Consider the following 23211-nt stretch of genomic DNA (forward strand, 5'->3'; position numbering starts at 1 on the left):
GCTCCATCTTAGGCTGCATCAGCACTTGCTAGTAAGTCTGATTGCAGTCAAGTGCTAGTCTATAAATCTATGAATAAATAAAATACCTTTAAAATAATGCTTTACCCTCGGCAAACTTGACGCTGCAAAAATTTGACATGAATCTCAATTAACACTTCTTCTTCTTCTTCAGAATCAAAATAACGCATTCAATAATATAACTACCTTGCTGGATGCGATGCAAGAGTATAGGCCTCCGTCATTGGGATGTACGGATGAGATGTTCAGATGAGATTCCACGTTGCCATCGGCGGTCACGAACTGTCCGATTTGCAGACGCTCGCCGCTGTTGAGCTTTTCGCCGTCGAGTTGCCACGCGATGTCGGGAGTGGGGTTGCCGGACGCGACGCATTTGAGTCGTAGGGAGGGACCTGATCGGAGTGTTTGTTCGCCGAAACTGTGACGGATCTGTGGCGGTTCGACTGAAATTTTTACAGTGATTTTTTTAACTCTACTCATTAAAATTTACACCAAAAAGTAGCATCTTGTTTTTATAAGCAGCCAACTGGAGTGATCCTAAACTCCATAAACATTATAAGTTCAGCTGATTTCAAACACAAATTCAGCGTGGACACAGGATTTTCACTTGTAAAACTAAAGCAGTAAAAATGTGTCATGCCATCATTTTAAATATAATTTGAACATCAACAAAGTTAAAAAGATATTCTACTAGATAGTTCTAGTGGGAAAATAGAGGTTACATACATCGTCCTCCAAGTTTAAGTTCCGCGCTTGCACCTGCACTTTCTTGGTCATTCCTAATGAAGCATTGGTACATTCCCTTGTCTTCTTTCTTCACGGATTCGATCCTGTCAATAGTGTTTACATCATGATTTTAGTTTGCATGCATGAGCAGGTGACTGACATGACAATAATACAAGTACGCTGAACCTACAATTGCTGAATTGAATTCAGAAGCAACTCGACTTTCGCCATTTTGGCGCTGATAGCAGTAGTGAGTGTCATGTGAGCGTACTCGGAACTAAATGTTAGTGACGAGACATCTGTCACAATAGTGTCAACACGAAGATCATTTATATAAAGTGTCAATTTTAATATCCAGTACGCTCGATGGGGACTTCGAATCAGCACTAAAAATAATTGTTATTTTCTATAGTGTGCCACCTCTTCCAGAGTATTGAATTTGTCCATCACTCCATTTCAGTGTATCAGGTAGTAGGTTATATCATTTGTTGAATTGACATATTAATTGTAAAATGATACAAAAGTTTTTCCATACATTACCTACATCAAAGAATCTTTAAAAAGGATCCAATTATCAAATTATTTGTTCCAAATTATCGGTTTCTTAATTTTCATTAGCAAAGGTGTTGGGTTTTATAAAAATTGCTTAAATAATAGATTGGTCGAATATACCCGTTTTTACCTTAAAATTGGGTCATGATGGTTCATGTCCTTTGCGTCTTTGAGCCAAGTGATAGTTTTTACAGGGTTTCCTTCATATCTGCAAGTGAACACGGCCGGGCGTCCAAAGTCAACGGTTTGCGTTGCCGGTTCTACTGCGGCTTTTAAAGGAGCTGTTACGGTTAGCACGGTTTCAACGGACTCACCTGAAGAGATAATATGATAGTTTGTATTTTGTTACTTGATATCAACATCGACGTTTTTCTAATATCACTCATCTCGAATCTTATTTAAATATGAAAAGAATTTACCACCAACGGAGTTGTTGACAACACATAGATATTTCCCAGAGTCTTCCACTTTAGCCTCTTTAATGATAAGTGTTCCCGAAACTTGTTTAACTCTGTCATTGAGCGCTACTGGCTGTTTTCTTGCTGTGCCATCGATGAATTTGTACCATCTGTAACAATAGAGAACAAGTTTAGTGTTACGCGACCAAATCCTAGAGATAAAATTTCAGTTTGTATCGTGAGAATAAAAAAACTCTAAGTGAACCAAGATCAATTGATTATTTAGATGTGTGATACTGATAATATTTAAACACGTAAACTACTTATTAAAAAATCTTTAAAACAATTTAAAAATTAAGGGATCAAAGATATGTAGGTAGTAAAATTGCTACTTTTGAATGGTTTAAAAATTTTCGATCACATGAAGCATGAAAGCTGTTAGGTCGTAATAACTCGAATAGTACTGCCAATTTTCCAAAGAAGGACTCGAAATTTTGAGGAAGACGTAAATTATCAAAGCCTCGAATATGAGAAACAAAAAGGTAATCCGAATTTTGATTAGAATACGAAACGAAGCTAGCCGTACGAAAAGCTACCATATGAACCAAAATGAGTGACGAAAATATCGCCCCAAACAATGAGCAATCGAACAAATGGCACAGCTACGGATCGCATGAAGCACAAAGTAAAGATTAAAGCGTCTGAATGAAAGCAAGAACACCCTGTCACTTACCAGGAAGTGTCTACGCCGCTCAATCGTTACTTTGGCTGTGGATCGAAAAGGCGCGCGGCCGGCCGCGGTACTTCACGCCTTCACGTCTCGCGGGGGCAGGCGCCCGCCGCAACAGACTGCAATAACAACGCACGTCAATACACTGGGATGGGGTGATGGCTACGTGAAGATGAATGCGTGAGATGCCGTCGGCCGGCCGGAGTACCTCGTCAGCGGCGCGGGGAACGCTTGCACCTCGCACAGCAGGGCGAGGCTGTGCCGGCCCCGCCCCACGTGCCGGTTGAGCCCGTCGCCGGTCACTTTCGGCCCCGTCCTACCCGTCGGCTCTGCAATAGAGACCGACCGTGACAAAGAGCACCTACGACTCACCTAAACACCGGAACTGGGAAAGCGGCCACTTGGCATGTCAAAAATGCTACATCGTTTTGAGGTACGAAGAACACTTCCCAACCCTCGAAATGTATAGCGGAATTTTTTCTAGGTGCGATTTTATTTGTTGGTTCTGCAATAATGACAGGGGCTTGTTTAGTTGAGCATTTGAAACAAATGCGAATGTAAAGTGCCACGCGTTTCACTTACACTGCCGAGTTATGATTAACTAGCAAAACTATAGACTTACCTGAAAATTGGAGGCGGGTATCCGGCGACTTCGCACGTTAGATACACGGAATTCAATAGAGAAACTAAGAATATTTCACCACCCTCGAATTTGCGGCTTTTGTCGCTTCGAGGCGCAATTTTATTCGTAGGCTCTGCAATATGGAAGATATTTTGATAACGCACCTTGTTACTGGTACAGGATATCCTTGCGCAGGACACAAAATTGCCAAAGAAGTATTTTGAGAGAAATGAACTGCAGCTTTTTGAGTTGAGGTTATACTAGGAGCAGCGCTAGCAATAGGTTCTGAAGACACAATATTTCAGTTGATAGTAAAATCAATAAAACTACGGAGAACTATTACTATAGATATAAAACTTGCCTGAATATGGGAACAGGAAATGACTGAGCTTGACATAACAACGCAAAACTTTGGTTGACCGTTCTTACGAAAGTACTACTACGAGCATCCGTTGAGAAGGTGGGTGCTTTGAATCCAACTGGTTCTGCATTTTAAAAAGAATAATTAGCTTTAACGAGGTATATAGATAGAGGAGAAGATAACTTGCCTGAAAACTGGAGCAGGAAAGCTTTGGGCTTGACAGAGAAGGGCGAAACCTTGTCCAATACGTTTTCTGAATATACTCCCCATGGATTCAGACGAAAACGTTGGGGACTTAGCACCAACGGGCTCTATAATTATTTTATTTTTAAATATTAAAAAGACCGAACAATAAGTAATACGGGAAACTTGCCTGAAAATTGGTACAGGAAAAGCCTGGGCTTGACAAAGAAGTGCGAAACTTTGATTTTCATGCCTCTTTATAGACGAAAGAGCAGATTCTGATGAAAAAGAAGGAGCCTTTGATCCAACGGGCTCTGTAGGAAACAAATGCAATTTTGTTATTAAGAAAAATGCTGAAGTTTCTACATCAGCACAGCTTCAGATGAATACAAAATTATTGATCGGAAGACAAAAGACCCATCAATCTTCTTGCGATAATTATTAAGTAAGAGTAAATTACTTCCATGATCATCATTTTTCCGATTTTTTTGTGAGTTCATTGAAATATGATTATATTAATGTAGCACTTGCCTGAAAATTGGTACAGGGAAAGCTTGAGCCTGGCATGCCATTGAAAAGCTTTGATTCATGTGTCTGGTCACCGCTGATGAAGTTAAATCATTGGGGAAGGTCGGTGGTTTTGAACCAACGGGCTCTGTCAAAGGAATATAGGAATCATTTTATGAACTTACCTATAGATAGGTGTTGGTGAGGCTTGCGCTTGACACAGTAGCGCAAAACTGTACCCTGTTTCTCGAATAAATATACTGCCTTTGGAATCAGTAGAAAATGAGGGAGCTTTTGCGCCAATTGGTTCTAAAAGTGTACAGTTAGTGTAAATATCTAATAACAACCCACCTGAATACCGGTTGAGGGTACCCTTGAGCTTGGCAAAGCACAGAGCCCCCTGCGCCAGCCGCGATATCATAATTGTAAGATGATGCAGAAGTAGGGAAAGTGGGAGCTCGGGCAGATACTGGCTCTGAATGAAAAATTTAGTGATGTAAGTTAAAAAAGATAGAGGCACTCACTTGAATACTGGAGAAGGGTGTGCTTGAGCCTGACATAGTAATACTATCGCTTGCCCAGCTAATTTCGTGAGACCAGTGATTTTATATTCCATTGAAAAAGATGGCGCCTTTGACCCGATAGGTTCTGTTTTGAATTTGAGGGATAAGAATTTGCTAATTTATTAGATATTCTCTTACCTGAATACTGGGATAGGAAATGCTTGGGCTTGGCATAAAAGTGTGAAATCTTGGGCTGTTTTACGAGTAATTGCGGACAATTGGACGTCACTATTAAATGCAGGCGATTTAGAGCCAACAGGTTCTACAATAAAAGTAAGTTAATTTAGTATATTTAATCACCTGAAAATTGGCGCCGGAAATCCTTGAGCAGGACACAAAATATTTAGACTCTGACCGACCGTTCTTACATACCAAGAAAGTTTATTATCAGTTGAAAATGTGGGTGATTTAGTTCCAATGGGCTCTAAAATTGTAAATAAAATCATATAAGTCAATAATCGCCCATTAAAAAATGGGATAGGGTATCCTTGAATCCAAAACGCTAAAACTAAACCAAAGGACTATTATTATTGGTAAAATTATCGTCAACGCAAAAGAAGATAGACCCTGCATTTGTATTTAAAATTAATACAATTTACAATCCACTCACTTGAATACAGGAGGAGGATGCGCTTGCGCCTGACACAAGAGTACAAGTTCTTGAGAAGCTATTTTAGTAAGTGTTGTACTTTTATATTCCAGAGAAAAAGACGGCGCCTTCGATCCAATAGGTTCTGGGAGTAAATAGGATGGATAATAATACTTTAATATGACTAAGATTAAATTATTATCTTACCTGAATATTGGGACAGGAAAAGCTTGGGCTTGGCATAAGAGCGCGAAATCTTGCCCAGTTTTGCGGGTGATTCCAGAAAATTGAACATCGTTAGAGAATGTAGGGGATTTAGAGCCAACAGGTTCTATAATTAAGAATAAATATTTTAATTAATAGTCACCTGAAAACTGGCACTGGAAAGCCTTGAGCCGGACATAGAATATTTACGTTTTGACCAAGAGTCCTTACATACCAAGATAGCTTATCATCAGTTGAAAAAGTGGGAGATTTTGTTCCGATCGGTTCTAAAATTATAAATGTAAAGTTACGATAATAGGGAGAAAGTGATGTACCTGTATACGGGGATAGGGTATCCCTGTGCCCGACAAATTAGCGCTAAATTATGTTCTACGGGTCTATTGACAAACCATGCAAATTTATCATCAGTTGACAGAGTTGGTGGTTTGGAGACAATTGGTTCTGAAAATGTATGTAGGTACAATTAATTCTCACCTAAAAACAGGAACAGGGAACCCTTGTGCAGCACACGTAAGTGCAAAATCTTGCAAAGCAGATATTTCAAACCATTGTAGTTTTGAACCACTTGCAAATGACGGACTTTTCGAGCCAATTGGTTCTAAAAAAATAATACCACTATTGTTGCTTGCGAGCTTGCGCGTACAATACGAGAAGAGAATGGAGGAGTTACAAATGAATATTTGAATATTATATTTTGATTTTTTAGACTCACCGAAATACGGGGACAGGGTACGCTTGAGCCAGACATAGTAACGTAATGCTGGAGTTCATAGCAAATTCCATGAATTCGATCATTTTAGTTGGAACTTTCGGTGGGGCACTATTAATTGGCTCTAAAAGAAAATATTAATAACTTCTTTAATATTTTTACCTGGACCAGGGCACTGGGAACGCTTGAGCGGGACACAACAATGTCACACTTGCGTTAACAATTGCACTGAAACCTCTAACGCTATCCAGAGTAGGAAACTTCGGAGGAACTCTTCCTACGGGCTCTAAACAAACATGGGCATCTATTAAAATAATTGGAACCAAGTATTTAAAATACTTTTACCTGAATATTGGGACTGGGAAGGCCTGTGCTATGCAAAGCAGAGTGCAAGTATGATTGATCCAAGCTTCAGTTATATCGATCATTTTCCATGCCAATTTAGGAGCCGCGCTGCCCATTGGCTCTAGAGAAAAATACTCTAATAACTACAGTGAGCATTTAACAAATACCTGAAAGCTGGGGCGGGAAAAGCTTGTGCGGGACACAACATTGTAACGTTATTGGATTCCTTTGCATCGAAGGCTCGACTTTTATCAGTAGTTGTAAATTTAGGCGAAACACGACCCACAGGTTCTATGAATAAAGTAAAATAAACTTTAGGAATACTTTATTCCGCATAGACATTACCTGAATAATGGGACTGGGAACGCTTGGGCAGGGCATAGTATCGTTAGACTCGTGTTAAGCGTCGTGCTAAAACTTCTGGAGCTATCCATCGATGGAAATTTAGGTGAGACGCGGCCAACCGGTTCTAAGAACATAACATGTCAAGCTTATAAATAATATACCTGAATAATGGTGTTGGGAAAGCCTGTGCCGGGCAAAGTAGAGTCACACAGGTATTCGAAGAAAACGTAAAACTGCGCCCTGTTTCCGTAGATGGAAATTTCGGAGATACTTTACCCATTGGTTCTGTTACGAAAATAAAAAGAAATAGACGCCTTATTTTTTTTCTTAATTTTATCAATGTGGAATTTTCAAATAAAACCTATTTAATAAGTCTTACCTAAACATTGGGGTGGGGTATGCTTGAGCGGGACATAAAAGTGCTATATTTTGGTCAGTATCAAAATCAAAGAGGCGACTTTTTTCTAAACTCGGAAATTTTGGAGAGACTTTTCCCATTGGCTCTGAAGCAAATAAATAATCATTAACTGAAAACAACGGCTGGAAATTGACTATAAATACCTGAAAATTGGGACTGGAAACGCTTGGGCAGGACATTGCAATGCAAAAGAATAATTCTTCCTCACTCCAATCATCGTACCCATAACGACAGAGGCAAACTTAGGCGGTACACGTCCAACGGGTTCTAAAGAAAGTAAGGACAGTTGAGTACATGAGACATTTACCTGAAAAGTGGAGTCGGGAACGCTTGTGCAGGACACTGCAATGCGTAAGAATAATTTTTCCTGACCTCAAACATTGTGCCAGTTAGTATTGTAGCAAACTTCGGAGGTACACGGCCAACCGGTTCTACAATTTTTTAAAGAAATGTATGGACATTGCAATGTGAACGTTAAATCCTTTATCGCTACGTACATCGCGCCCACTTGAGTCGAAGAAAACTTAGGAGGCACTCGCCCTATCGGCTCTGAGAAATGACGCAAAATTGCTTTAATTTCAAGTATTATCTTACCGGTACGCGGGTGCTGGAGAGGCCTGAGCGGGGCATAACACAGCGAGGCTGGCGAATTCTTTAAACTGGAAACCGCTCGTGGTCTGCGCGCTAGGGAACTTGGGAGGCACGCGGCCCATCGGCTCTGCGCATGTTGGGAGAAGGCGGATTTACGAGGATTGGACTTCAACGGACTAAAGTAAACACATTGTACGCCCTGGCAAATCCCTACACTTCTCTTATGAAATACATCAATAAATTTTGAATCAAACCGCGAATCAAGGCTCTGCAGGGTACCCTATCCCAACATTCAGGCAAGGTTCTTCACAAAGAAATTTGTAAATATAAACACACTTTTTATATTTACAAACTTTTATTTCACACAACAAAATCTATGAACAATGTTATATAGTCTCTTATTTTATATAGGCGAATTTTTATTGAAATTTTGTAAATATTTAAAAACGCGTTGTAATTTTTAATTTTTAACAAGAGATTATAAACATATGTAATTGTAAATGACTAAACTAGAGCATTTTCAAATTCATACAATTTCGGAGTTAAACGGAAAAAGGTTAGAAAATGATTTAGAAAATGTGGATTATTGAAAGTACTCCATTTTAAGTCAGTAAATTAGTAAGCGAAAAGTACCTAGATTTCTAACAGTGCGAATTAACTGAAGTGTATTTAAATTCTTTTTTTTTGTTTTTGATTTATTATCTTTATTATTAACTATATACTTACTTTAACTATAGCTAAATGACAAAAAAGAGCTATATCAGCGGTGGCTTTAATATTCGCTTAATTTTCACTGTCAGGAAGCATAAAGTAGCGCTATTAATTAATAATTTCTAAAACAAAAACCAGGTTTTAGTAACCACTAAGCAGGTATATAATATTGGTAGATAGGTATCTAAATGTGGCATTACTACTTAACATAATATACTATGATATTAATTAATCGCGCTACAGTTCACAAATATTAGCAATGCCAACGCATTTTTCACTTACCGGTAATAACTAAGCGTCCTTTAGTAGCTGATAAACGAGTCTCTCCAGTAAGTCTGTGCTTTGTTCTACATTGATATGATTTGTAACCATCTTCAGGTCCCACATCTCGAATATGCAATTCACCCGATGGGAGGACTAAGTATTTGCCATCTGAAAAGTTATAATATAATTGTAGACACTTGAAGTTTTCGCATATTTTTTTTATTCTCATTTCATTTTAGCCAACGCAACGTAAGGTTGCGATTTACTTATAAAATTCATTGCATGCATTAACCTAAGGAAGGAGGAAAGAGGATTAGGGTAGGCCGTTAGGCCCATGGATTAAGGTTAGCCCGAAAAACAACGCCCTAGATCATCTGCCAATAACCATAGGTAGACGTGGATGTGATTTATCAAAAACAAATATTTTTATAAAATCCGTACCATCTATATTCAGATCAGAATCAAGTTTTATTTCAACTTCCTCTTCACCCTCACTCACAATCCAAGATACAACCGTGACGTACTCCGACACAAAACTGGGTATATGACATTTCAAAATAGCTGCATTTCCTCTAAGGACATACTCCTCCATTAGATTTACAGCATACGCTTGAGAAACCACTGCAACAATATGACCTAAATGAGCAAATAATGAAGACACTAACGCTGGTGGAGTTACGAGTAGTTTGGTAAAGATGCTTTGATTAAAAAGATCGTTAGGGTAGAGTACCTTATTCCATCAATTTGATTTTCAGAGCCAAAAATACTGGAATAAATAGAAACAGGAAATGGAAGGATTAAGGGGTAGAAATGGAATAAATGAATTTTAGTACCTAAATCTGTGGAATTGTCTAATTTTATTTCATTTTCAATATCATCTTCGGATACGATCCAAGAGTTGACAGAAACATACTCAGAGACGAAACTTGGAATTTGACATTTTAATATAGCAGCGTTTCCACGCAATACATATTCTTCCCAAAATTTCACATCGTAAGCTTGTGAAACGACTGGAAATGGAATTGAGAGTTTAAATATAGTTAGAACTGTTTATTTGCCAACCTATACAACAACTTAGTGTTACCTAGGTGGGATAGGTACGGGAGAGTAAAGGAAAGAATAGCTCTAAGACATCTATACTGTTACCTAAGCTAAAATCAGAGTCTAAATTTATATCTATTTCCTCTTCTTCGCCTTCAGAAATAATCCAGGACGTGACTGAGACATATTCAGTGACGAAACTTGGAATATGGCATTTCAGTATAGCCGAATTACCTCGTAAAACATTTTCTTCCCACAAGTTAACAGTGTAGGATTGAGACACAACTGAAATATTTTTCAATTCGACATAATTTGATTAATCTTAAACCTTACAGGAGTAGGATTGGACAACAGAAGCCTATTGCATTATTATTATACCCAAGTGATCGTATCCGGTGCCATTAATATATTTTTCTTCATTATCTCCTTCGAATACTATCCAAGATGATACCGTTACATATTCCGATACGAAACTTGGTATATGACATTTCACGATTGCTGAGTTTCCACGCAGGACATTTTCTTCCATTAAATTTACGGTGTATGCTTGTGAAACGACTGAAATATTTTATTTCAATCTTAAATAATACTGAAAATCGTCAAACAAGGGAAGGAAAATGGGAAAATTAATATACATCCCTAAATTGCAAATACCCAAATCATCAGATTCTGTTTTGATTTCTAACTCATCAGCATCAGCCTCCGAAATGATCCAAGAAGAAACGCTGACGTATTCAGTAACGAAGGTTGAAATATGACATTTGAGGATAACTGCATTTCCACGTAATACGCTTTCTTCCAATATATTTACAGTATATGCTTGTGTTACGACTGCAATAAAAATTGCAATAAGTATTATTGCCTGAATGGTAAAAGGACATGCAGGAAAGGGGATCGGTTCCTACACTTTTATTATTAAAATACCGGCATTATTTGCAGTATCGTTCAATTTGATTTCTGTCTCATCATCTCCTTCTGAGATAATCCACGAAGCAACCGACACATACTCCGTCACAAAACTTGGAATTAGACATTTAAAAATTGCAGCGTTTCCTCGTAAAACGTTCTCTTCGACTAAATTAACCGTGTAAGCTTGTGATACAACTGAAATATTGAAAAACTTGAAAGTAATATTTAGAGCTACAAAAACTTCCAAATTGAAACGTTCTAGTTTAAGAATTAGGGAAGGGATTTCAAGGCAATACTCTTAATAGCAATTACAGTAAATATACCGTAATTTTCATTCGTCAGATACTCTCCGCCTTCGCTATCATGCCAAGACACAACATGGACGTGGTCAGAAACAAACGAGGGGATGTGGCATTTAAACACTGCGGCGTTACCACGTATGACGTATATATCGTAAACCTGAGATTCGTAGAACTGATTTACCGCTGAAATTAATTATTAAAATAAATTATTTTGGGTATGATCCCGAGGATTTTTGAGGAGAGCGGATAGGGACAATTGAGGTCGCGCGGGCGATCTCGATTACCGTAATTGCCCTCGGAGCCATTTAATGAGAACGCAGAGAGGGACTCTTCGTCCGTTACCCATTCCACTACATGTACATAGTCTGCTACGAACGATGGTATGGAACATTTAACGATAGCTGAATTTCCTCGCAGAACATCTTCATCAGTAACGCGAGGTTCATAATTTTGATGCACAACTGTAGATATAAAAAATGTTGTCAGAAGAAGTTTTGGTAATGTTCATGGCAGGAAAGGGAGGAATACATCTGCTATACTAATAATTTACTACCAGGATCAATAATTGAGTTGTCTTCTGCAGTAACAGTTTCGTTATCCATTAACCATGCTACAACATGAACGAAGTCTGCTACAAAAGATGGTACGATGCATTTCAATATTGCCGTGTTTCCTCGTAAAACAAATTCGTCGTTTACTCTAGCCTCATACGCTTGAAGTACCGCTGTTACAGAAAATTACCAGAATTAGGGAATTCAGGATTTGGACACATGTAATTCATGCGAAGTTACCCTCAGCATTTCCAGGGTAATATGTTCCTCCTTCACTGTCTGTCCACATTTCGACAAATACAAAATCTGAGACGAAACTTGGTACTTCACATTTCATGATAGCTGCATTTCCACGAATAACATATTCATTGTCCGCTTCAGCTTCGTAAGGCTGTGATACCACTAATTAAGAAATTTCCAATAAGTTAAGGATAGTTCTGGAAAAGTTACGGAGTTTGGAATTGACGGGATTATTATTTATGTACTTAATAATATGTACCCTCTGATGCGCTTGTACTGTTTATTGTAAGTATTTGTCCATCATCCATAAGCCATGATTCCACGTATACGAAATCACTAACAAATGAAGGGATCTTGCAGTGAACAATAGCGGCGTTCCCTCTAATCACGTATTCATTTTCGGCTTCAGTCACGTAGTACTGTGACACAACTAGAGAATAACAATTACTGCTGGGACGTAGTAGACTGGGAAGTGGACATAGGACAGATGCTATGGAAACGCATTGTGGATTGAAGATATTTTACCAAGGTTATCAGAGTCAGCAATAACTGTTCCCTCTTCATCGATCCACGCTTCTACTTTTACAAAATCGGCGACAAACGAAGGTATGGAACATTTTAAAACTGCAGCATTTCCACGTATTACATACTCAGTTAAAATCTCTGCTTCATAAAATTGATTCACGACTGAAATAAATTTTGCGAACTTTGATTTTGAGTTTTGTAGCTGTTGAGATGTTTAATAAGGAAATGGGAAAGGAAGAATTAGGAACTGATTTTATTGGGATTATTTAAGTATAATCGTATAATAATCCTACCGATATCATCGGTAAGCAAGTATTCTCCGCCATCAGAATCGACCCAAGCTTCTACTTTAACAAAATCCGTGACAAAAGAAGGAATGTTGCATTTTAAAACTGCAGTATTGCCCCGAATAACATATTCTGAGACGACTTCAGCTTCGTAAAATTGTGTCACCACTGTAATGGTAGGTTTTGATAAGTACTCCGATACGTTAGTTGGGTTGGAATTATGGAATGGGACCTTGGCTTTTTACATTGACTCTATTAATTTACCCTCTCCCTCCTTGCTGCCATTTATGGTAAATGAATTTCCGGCTTCGTCATGCCAAGATACAACATTTACAAAATCCGCTACAAAAGACGGTATTGAGCACTTAATTATTGCAGAATTTCCCCGGATAACATATTCATTATTAACTTCTGATTCATATTGCTGTTGTACAACTGTAAAATATTTTAGTTTGTAATTTTGGAATTGGATTAAAAGGACTGAGGAGGGTCGAATTTAAGTGTGGAGTTGGAATTAACCATAATTTTCGCCTGGAAAGAAATCTTCATTTTCGTCGGTGTGCCAGGACATGACTTCTATGAAATCCGCAACAAAGGACGGGACCTGACACTTCAGTATAATGCTGTTGCCCATTATAACATACTCCTTGTTAACATCAGTGTCGTAATTCTGCGCAACCACTAAGTAATACAGTAAATAAGAAATAATCTTTATTAGAAGGACTATTACATCCCTAACTAGTTTAGTGACAAAACAGTTAAAAACCCACATAGTAATTTTTTAATTAAAATGATACTTTGATTCAAATTTCAGTATTTTCGATATCAGATTCGATATTTCCTATAATACGTATTAGGTCTATTATTTCATTATTTACCTAATTATATCATCTATTTTCTATTATTATAAGATTAATATTTCTATTAATATTAAGTAGATATACCTAATCATTCGTTAAAGTTGATTAACTACACATATAAATTACAAACAAATAACACATAAGTAAACGGACAGCACTAAACATGATGCCGCCATTTTCATACTTTTTTGTGTAAACAAAAGTTACATTATGTTATATTAGGTAAGTAGGTACTTGAGGTACTCTAAGCAATTAGTGTAATGCAATGCATCGTATGAAAATGCCGGGCTTTTATTTTAATAATCCTTCAAAAAAACATAAAGGGCGGTTATAAATATAACCGCTAAAATAGTTCAACTTTTAAATCAACACATATTTACTAACAATAAAAGATAAGGCTACATAATATTCTAGGTCTGTTATTAATTTTTAGTTCAAACATAATATTGTACCTAATGATGTCTCCTCATCCCATATTTTCAAGCACTCAATAAAACGCAGTGAGCATTACGGAAGTTATGCAGTCTTATTCATAAAAATTTGTAGAAGCTTTATTAGCTTGTTATAAGCAAAGTTCTCAAAAACATTATTCATAAACGTTCAATAGTGCTAAAAGTGTTCAATAACGGCTCCATAACTTATAACAGGCTGAACCCTACTATAAACCCTTATTAAAGAACAACATGGCCGCCGTCTTGTCTTAACAGCTGATAATTTGTTTGATATTCAAGATTGAAGTGAGGTTATTTTGTTTTGGTTGATTCTAGTGTCATTGCATTGTAATTATTATTTGTACGTTATTTATTCTGGATTTGAGAGGCTGTGGTAATTGACCAGAGTTGCAAGTTTTAACTGCCATAAGATGATGCTAGGGACGTCGTGAAGTAGGTACCTAAAAGTTCTTACTTAATTTCGAAGTTTCTTTTCATGCAATCATTCCTTTACATAGGTATGTGATTTCTTCTAACGTAAGAAATATGGCGGTGATGCAGCTCAGTACCTAACTACATAAACCGAGAAGGATTTGGGTAAAAAAGGGCTGGCTCATTTTTTGCGCAACGGATCAGCCTGGCTGTCCAGCGTGGAAATGCAGCCAGTATTCTTGGCACCATTCCACACGGGCATGATTTGTATAGTAATTAGATAAGTCTAGCTTTAAGTCTTATTGTAATATTTTCAATTAAAAAAAAGGATTTTATTCCATGAATGTCCAGGTACTCTATCTCTATCTAATACATACTTTTACCTAATACATGTTTTTTTTAAATAGTATAATAAAATCTAACGCTGATTTCTAAATTCCTTCCTGTTTCCATTTTTAATTAAATAAATCGGAACAAAACTCTGAACGATAATACCTAACCAAAGAGTATGTAATCACTACTAACTATCCTCCAGAACTCAGACAATTGACCGAAAACAAATGTCACTCCTGCGTCACTTTTCTGTGTAGAGCCCAGTTTTTTTGCAATTTTGTCTATGAATTCATCAGAACGACAACATAACAAAGTGAAACTAGCTTATAGCGAGAATTTAGTTGTGAGAGGTTTATTGAACCTTTATGAATAAAGAAAGTTATGAAACGTTTAATAGGCCTAATGAGCATTTTAACTAATGAACGTTTTAAACCTATAATAAGGGATTTTTATGAATAAGACTGTGTCTATAAACCATAAATAAGACATGTTATTTTATAATGACCGCCCAAATTGATGTACTGCATCGTTCCCAACTGATTATTTAATTGACCCTATTGAGCTCTCTTTAGTAAAAGGGCAAGGCCCCAGCAGTAAAGAACAGTGACATGCAGTCGACAGTGAAACCTTTTAAAAATTTATGTACCTAGGAACGGCTTTAAAATATGGTTTTTATCTGGAAAGCAACTAAAACTATTTAAACTTTTTGCCTTGTATACGATATTCTCATATAAATCTTAATGGAATATGTTTAGCATGTAATATGTACCTACATTGATATTATAATCTATTCGGTAGCAATTGTACTCGTATCAAATGACAAATGAGCCAGGGCCATAAGTCAACCGACGAAATGGAGCATGTCAGCTGTATTTAGTGTAGATAATTAGACGATGCGGTTAGTTAGACTTTTCAATCCAACCATCAGGTATTATTAGCGGTAACCACATGTTTTATATAAGTGATCTATTAGAATAAATTCTAGATAGGTATGCTTGTATAATTGCTCTATTTTCAATCCGGAGGTAGCGCAAACACGTATTTAGAGCAGAATTTACTTACATTTGTAAATACTCGTATGTTATCTTTTACAAAATACATACATAGATTGCTAAAATCATAACTCTCCCTTCTGGCTTTGCCACAGTCGGGTTAAAAGCAAAGACCCTAAACTAGAGCGCAGTTGTGGGTGTGGCAATTTTTGTAAAGAATCTCGCGGATGCAAGTAGTACATGAACGTACATAATTTCTCATTTTTAGGGTTCCGTACCCGAAGGGACCCTATTACTAAGACTCCATTGTCCGTCCGTCATCTGTCAGCGGGCTGTATCTCGAGAGTCGTGAACCGTAATAGGTAGAGAGCTGAAATTTTCAGAATATGTGTACGTCCATTGCCGCTATAACAACACAATAAAAACAATGTAACAATTTCTAATGTATTTCTTTTTACCATACCATTATAGGGTCTCATGTGTAATGTACAGTGTACCTACATGTGAAATGCAAAATAAAGAATATGAATATATATAATAGCCACCATGAAAATTTAAAAAATTTAAAAGTGTTATTTCTTGTATAAGAAACCTACGATGCTACGGAACACTTCGTGTGCGAGACCGCTTCGCACTTGGCCGATTTTTCACAATATAATATTCCATAGCTTACAAGCACATAAAATGCGCTGATGTCGACTTTTGATAACTTCAATATCAAATTCATTGGCGTAAGCAAAAAGTATTTTATTTGGAACAAAATATGATGATACTTAAATATTCGAATGAAATAATAACATTTGTTTATGTTTTTGTACCTACTATAGGTACCTACTTAGATATACACATTCAGTATTCAGGGAATGAAGACATGACATGATATTGTATTCCATTGAATCTTGTGACACATTGTTCTAGTTCAAATTAAATGCTCCGAAAAAATTAAACTCGTCCAGCTTTGATGTACGAGTTACTTGTATAGTACTAAATGTTTGAGCTTACCTCCAAATATTTTAAAGGTAGGTACTCTTAGTTACAACTATTGCATAATAGTCAAAATTTTAAATCGTAATGTATTGTAGAGCCATTTTAATGAGTAATTTTTGACAATTGAACCACTACACCCATTACATTTAATATTATGTTTGAACTAATTAATCTTAACATGTAGAAATAATGGACCGAACACACTACCCGAAATGACGCCACGCGACGCCATGAGATCTTAATGTTTTCTGTGACCATACACACCGAACACCACATGATGTGGTGTGGCGTGGTCCACATCGTGTTGATATGACCTTGTGATCGGAAAAGGTAGAATATAAATACCTAAAGTTGGAAAGGAGACAACATGGAGTTGTTAATAACACCAAGTAACTACCTATTAATTTATGTTTCTTGAATCCAGCGATCCCGGGAAACGTGGTACAAATTACGTAGTAAGTTATATTTCGTTCATAGATTTATTTCCCAGGTAAGTAATTCTAAAATACCGGAGTCGCGGATTTTTTTATGTTACCATATACATAAAAAATCTTTAATTTAAAGTTGCTATACTTACTAATACCACAGTTCTCAGGAATGCAGGAATCAACAAAAAAAAAATATTTGGTAGTTTTAACAACTTTATGTTATGTCTTATCTCCATTTTTAAGTAGCTGTTTATTATATAATCTACCTATTCTAATTACCGTAATAAAACGTGACAAGGTTTAAATCACAGTTTTACGAATAGATCATAAAACTGTGGTTTAAATCGTCGCGTAGCGTTGGGCTCTCGGGTGTTACGGTTTCCAATCTCAACCAGACTCATTATTTTTTAATATTGAATAATTTACAACTTACCAGCTCGTACGTTAACATCCCTAGAGTGAATGGTTCCTACTGGGTTCCTTGCGAGACACGCGTAAACTTGGGCATGGACCTCTTGCCGATAATCCTCAGCTCGGAAAGGAGGGAACACCAGATTTCCATTCGGTAAGACCTGTAAAACAAGCAGACTGTAGATATGTCCTAAACTTACAATGCTTTATGTTTATTACTAGTTATTACATAAAAATGTTATATCATTGATGGTTCACGGGTTTAGATGATATTTAGGTACACTATCCTCTGGGCTAATTATTATTATTTATTCATCGTCTACACTCTATATATTCTACAATAATGTAATAATTCCACTATGGTCTTAATCAAAGTAAAATGACGTATAGAGCGATGGATTATTTATTATCATTTATACTCTCATTTATTTATTTTTCCCATTTTATCCTATTTTTAAACAACACATAATGAAATAACAAAAACAACAGAAAAAATAACAGAAACACAGAAAAAATAACAGAAACAACAGAAAAAATAACAGAAACACAGAAAAAATAACAGAAACAACAGAAAAAATAACAGAAACACAGAAAAAATAACAGAAACATAGAAAAAATAACAGAAACACAGAAAAAATAACAGAAACAACAAAAAATAAAATAACATCAACAACAAAATCAATAAATAACAGAAACAAAAGAGAAATAAAATAACATAAACGACAAAAAACTAAAGTAACGGAAAAAAAAACATTGAATAAAAATATGATAAAATGGATCCCACTGGCAGCAGGGTGGGTTGGACCCAAGCCGCCAGTGGTTAGGGCTCCAGAGTGAGGAACCTCCTCACAATGCGTGCCGTCTCAAGAACCACTGCCTTCTGTATCTTACCTTTGATCCAACAGTTAAGCGACAGTTTCTTAAGATGTTGGTCGAAACTGTTCGCAATAAGACCGTGGACTGATACAACTATCGGTACAATAATCGCTGAGTCAACACTCCACATGGCGGTAATCTCGTGGGCCAGGTCCAAGTATTTCGATACTTTTTCCTTTTCTGCTTTCACTAAATTATCATCATGTGGAATAGTGACATCAACAATCATTGCTCGACGCGCTGATCGGTCAACTAGCACTATATCAGGTCTATTGGCTACAATATACCTGTCAGTGATAACCGACCGATCCCAGTAAAGCAGGGCACTGCTATTTTCAAGAACTGACATTGGGTCGTACCTATAGTACGGCACCTCAGTATCTACAAGGCCATATTGAAGAGCAAGTTGTTGATGGATTATCTTGGCTACTTGATTATGTCTGTGCAAGTATTCGCCGTTAGCAAGATAAGAACAACCGGAAACAATATGTCTGAGGGATTCCCCAGGAAGATGGCACGCACGACAAATGTCAAGCGTTCCATCTTTCATTATATGTTTCCGGTAATTATTAGTCTTAATAACTTCGTCCATAATTGCACAGATAAAACCTTCGGTTTCCCCAAAGAGGTCCCCAAACTGTAGCCAGGATACAGAGGCTATGGAATCTACATCCGGCCTAGTTAAGGCCTTGTAGAATCTTCCATGCAACTCCTTACTCCTCCATACAGCTATGCGATCCGAAGTGCTAAGCACTATGGGCTTACGCCAGTTATTTTTGCCTAAGGAAAGCGGAGTAAGACCTTTATCAACTGCAACTACATCCCTATGTATTCCCACATTTACTTTGAGAAAATAATCTCTGAGATTGCATACCTCACGATTATGAAGGTTCTTGGCATTTAAAAAACCACGTCCTCCACACTTGCGTGGGATATACAATCTCATAACAGATGAACGTGGATGATGCATACGATATGTAGTGGATATATCATTATTTATTGTTCTATTAATAATGTGACATAGAAACACTGAATCCTTTTTTATTACCTACTTAACATCATTAACATTTAATCAACAACGTTGACATCAATTAGAATATCTTAGGATCATAGTGGAAAAGTAACTGAAGATAAAAGGACAAGGAAGCTGCCTCATTATCAGAACCTACCTAATTGTTATGCGACGTCATGGCGTCGTCAAAGACATCTACCTAAACACAATCAGCCCGGCTAGCATGGGCAGTAGATAAAAATTATATCCCTCGATTATATCCACTGATGTCATAGAAATCAGTGGATATAATGGGGGATATAATATTTATCTACTGCCTATGCTAGCCGGGCTGAGATATTTCCACCCGGTCCGATACGTCGTCGCGCGAGAGAGGCACCGGCGCACGTTCGTCAGAGTTCCCGGAGCTTCTCAATAGTGCTAAGGAGGGCCACCGAGGAAGGTTTTAGTAGGTCGAAATCTCACATAACCCGAGCGGGTATCTTCAGAAGATTTTCCCCTCGAAAAAAAAAGATAGATACTAGATAGATAGATACCTGTCGTAATCCAGGGACATCACCAACAGCGGTTCCATCGGCTCGTACCCAAATGACATCGGGGGCGGGAGATCCTCGGGCAGCGCATTCCACTACAGCTCCGGTCGTGTTGCTGAAATCCACTCGGTTTGGGGGTTCCTTCATGAATATCGGTCCGATCGTCTCGTCCTCGCATCGCACTGCTCCTGTAAAAAATACGTTCGTTGAGTTTTAGTTATTCTTTTTGAATGGCCTATGTTCAACAGTGGATGTGATTTGCACACCACGGGCTGAAATTATGATGATGACAAGTTTTAGTTCAAGACACGTATGTATCACACAAAAAATTGGTATGTTATTAGATCAAAGAGCTTATTATTACACGACTGCAAAACGCAAAGCAGTGTTATTATTATAGTGATCTATGACTAAAGGAACCTATATTTGGGTTAATAGATAAAATTAGGTAGGTAAGACTACGTATTGTCTCGGTCATTCATATCTAACATCATCGTGAGACCTTTGTATCTAAAGTATGCATAATTTACTTAATGTTAATAACTAATTGGGTACCATGGACCTATAAATACTCTACCTAGCTGTCACCTAAAGCCAGCAGTTCTAACACCTTTGGTTATTAAATTAAGCTTTAGTTATTAAATTGCACAGTGACATTGGTTATTAAATTTAAAAAAAAACCGTTTCTATTGAGTAGATTCGTAAACCATTTTCCTTGTTTCCTGTAATACATAATGGCAAGAACTACAATAAAATGTGTGAAGATTGCTCTCTTTTAAACGCAAAGATTCGTCGCATCAAAGCTAGGCAAGGGTTTGAGTGGCGGAGAGCTTGACGAGCGTACTTTCGCACTCGTTACAAGGCTCGACCTAGTTTTGCCTAGAATGATACTGAAGCGACCTCGGTGTATCGACCTCATGGTGTGTGAATGACGCTGCTTTGTAATTGCTTTTGAATTACACAAATGGGCACGCGGCACGCAGATTAAATATCCTGTTCTAAATAGAGCTACCAAATGTATGTTTTAAAGTTTTGATAAAAGTCCCGGTTTCTAGGGAATTCCTGGCACTTCCGCGAGCGCGCGCGTTATAAAACGTTTGTTTATATCGTGGTGCGACGAGTATCAGCTATGCATGAAGCGTGGTGTGTACTGCGTAGTACCTAATTTAATTATACTGATAGTAGGGTAGGTACTAGGTATAGGGTACTCCAGGAAAAAAACCAAAGATTTTTATCTTTTACTACTTGACACACCCTCTGGCTGGTGTCGCATGGGGTCAAAATGTGTGTGTTGTTTGATGATTTATTTTGTTATAGCATACTCATAAATCCTGACATTTTCAAAGTCTATAATCCTACCAAGTCTCGAACAATCCAGTATTCTCCAGGTCATCTACCTGGAGAATACTGGAATACTTACCTACTTATTCCTACTTAAAAGCTCGGCTTAAAACAAACAATACATAAATAAGCATCCCTTCAGTAGTTATACAGGTTAAGGGAAAAAATCGCGTTTCGATTCGAGAGCAAAAAACGTGCCAAGCTTAGTGCGACAGATGGTGCGGCGCACACGTCTTGTGATTGGCCGACCGCGGCGTCGCAAACAGATGCACGTGCGGACGAATCTCTTCTTACAGGCCATTATACAAGGAATGATTGAATGGACCACTTGGTCTTTATTTATTTATTTTTGTTTACAAATCATAATTTTTTTACGTAATGTAAGGTACCTACTACCTACCTACCTAACATTATTGTCTTGTCATCTGTGCCTGTCATTTTAGAATTTTTATAGCATAAAAATAATCCATATTTATTAATCATATCATAAAATATTGAAAAGCTGAAGTGGCAGGGCACATAATTCGAAAAACCAATAAATGTTGGGGTTCCAAGATGCTAGTATGAGGACCTCGCACCGGAAAGCGAAGAACCCCCAATAGGTGGACAGAGGACATCAAATGAGTCAGTCACAGGGAGCCGCTGGATTTAGACAGCGCAAGAGTCAAGACTCAAGAGTCATGGCGTGTGGGAGTCTCTTTAAGAGAACTACGTCCAGCAGTGGACGTCTATTGGTTGATAATTATAATGATGATTGTTGATACTAATCTGAGAAATTAATGCCAGTGTATCTCTCCACCTGTTTGTTACCTTTTTAAGGTTTTATCATTTTTGACACTGGTACTTCCAGAGATAGCTTTCATCCCGAAGTCAGACATACCTCCTTAGGATAGGTAGGTAAGTACTTTTTATCCCGGTAAATTAAGAAGTTCCCACGAGATTTCAAAAACCTAAATTCACTCCGACGAAGTCGCGGCTATCAAGTAGTAATAAAATTATTAAAAAAATATGGTTTCTAAATTGCTCTTTATTATCGTTAAAGAATTTTAATTATCATGCATACTTCTCTGAACTAGATGTTTGCAATGTCGTAATCAATGTTAATAGCATGTGGGCGCTACAACTGACACCTGCTCTACCACCTGGCTGCATCTTGCCTTTTAGACGAACGACATTCCCAATACACTACAGCTCTATGAAAGATGCAGCTTTTAAAAATACTCGTAGGCAATGACTTCTATGTATACTATAGAAGTCATTGCTCGTAGGACAATATTATGTGAGAACATAAAACGCCACTTCATCGAAGAGCTTTTTTTTATAGACTAGCACTTAGAGGCAATGGTGGCAAGTGATGCCTACGATGGAGTGCGCTTGCCTGGAAGATGGTTATTCACTCTTGACTAAACTTTTACGGAAAAAAGTTTTACTGTCCATTCATGAATAATGCCTCTCTAAATCTTAGTAGAGTAACCACTGGATCCTACTAATATTATTTAAATGCGAAAGCGTGTCTGTTTGCTAGCTTTTCACGGCTCATCCGTTTAACCGATTTTGAAGGGTATAGATAGCTGTACCGGAGGCAAGTGTAAGCTATCTATACCCTTCAAAATCCCTATATTAGATATTAGAACCTATTAATCCCTATATTAGGTAGGCCTATATTAGGTATTAGACTAGGTACCTACTTTAATAACGAAACATCAAATGTTCCCTTGGAATTTAAAAAAAATCAAAATCCACGCGGACGTAATCGCAGGCCTCATCTAAAATTATTTATTACCTGTATACCTAAGTATTTGATTGCGTTGGGGCTTGATTATACTATTATTAATATTATTATTAGGTATCTGGATCATCAAT

At 37.4% G+C, this 23211-nt stretch overlaps 1 pseudogene; it reads right to left on the bottom strand.

The window, feature by feature from the left end:
• LOC123869336 overlaps positions 1-23211 on the bottom strand; it is a 70543-nt pseudogene that overhangs the window by 34084 nt on the left and 13248 nt on the right.

The sequence above is a fragment of the Maniola jurtina genome, chromosome 11, assembly GCF_905333055.1.
Source record: "Maniola jurtina chromosome 11, ilManJurt1.1, whole genome shotgun sequence".
Classification (NCBI taxonomy): domain Eukaryota; kingdom Metazoa; phylum Arthropoda; class Insecta; order Lepidoptera; family Nymphalidae; genus Maniola; species Maniola jurtina.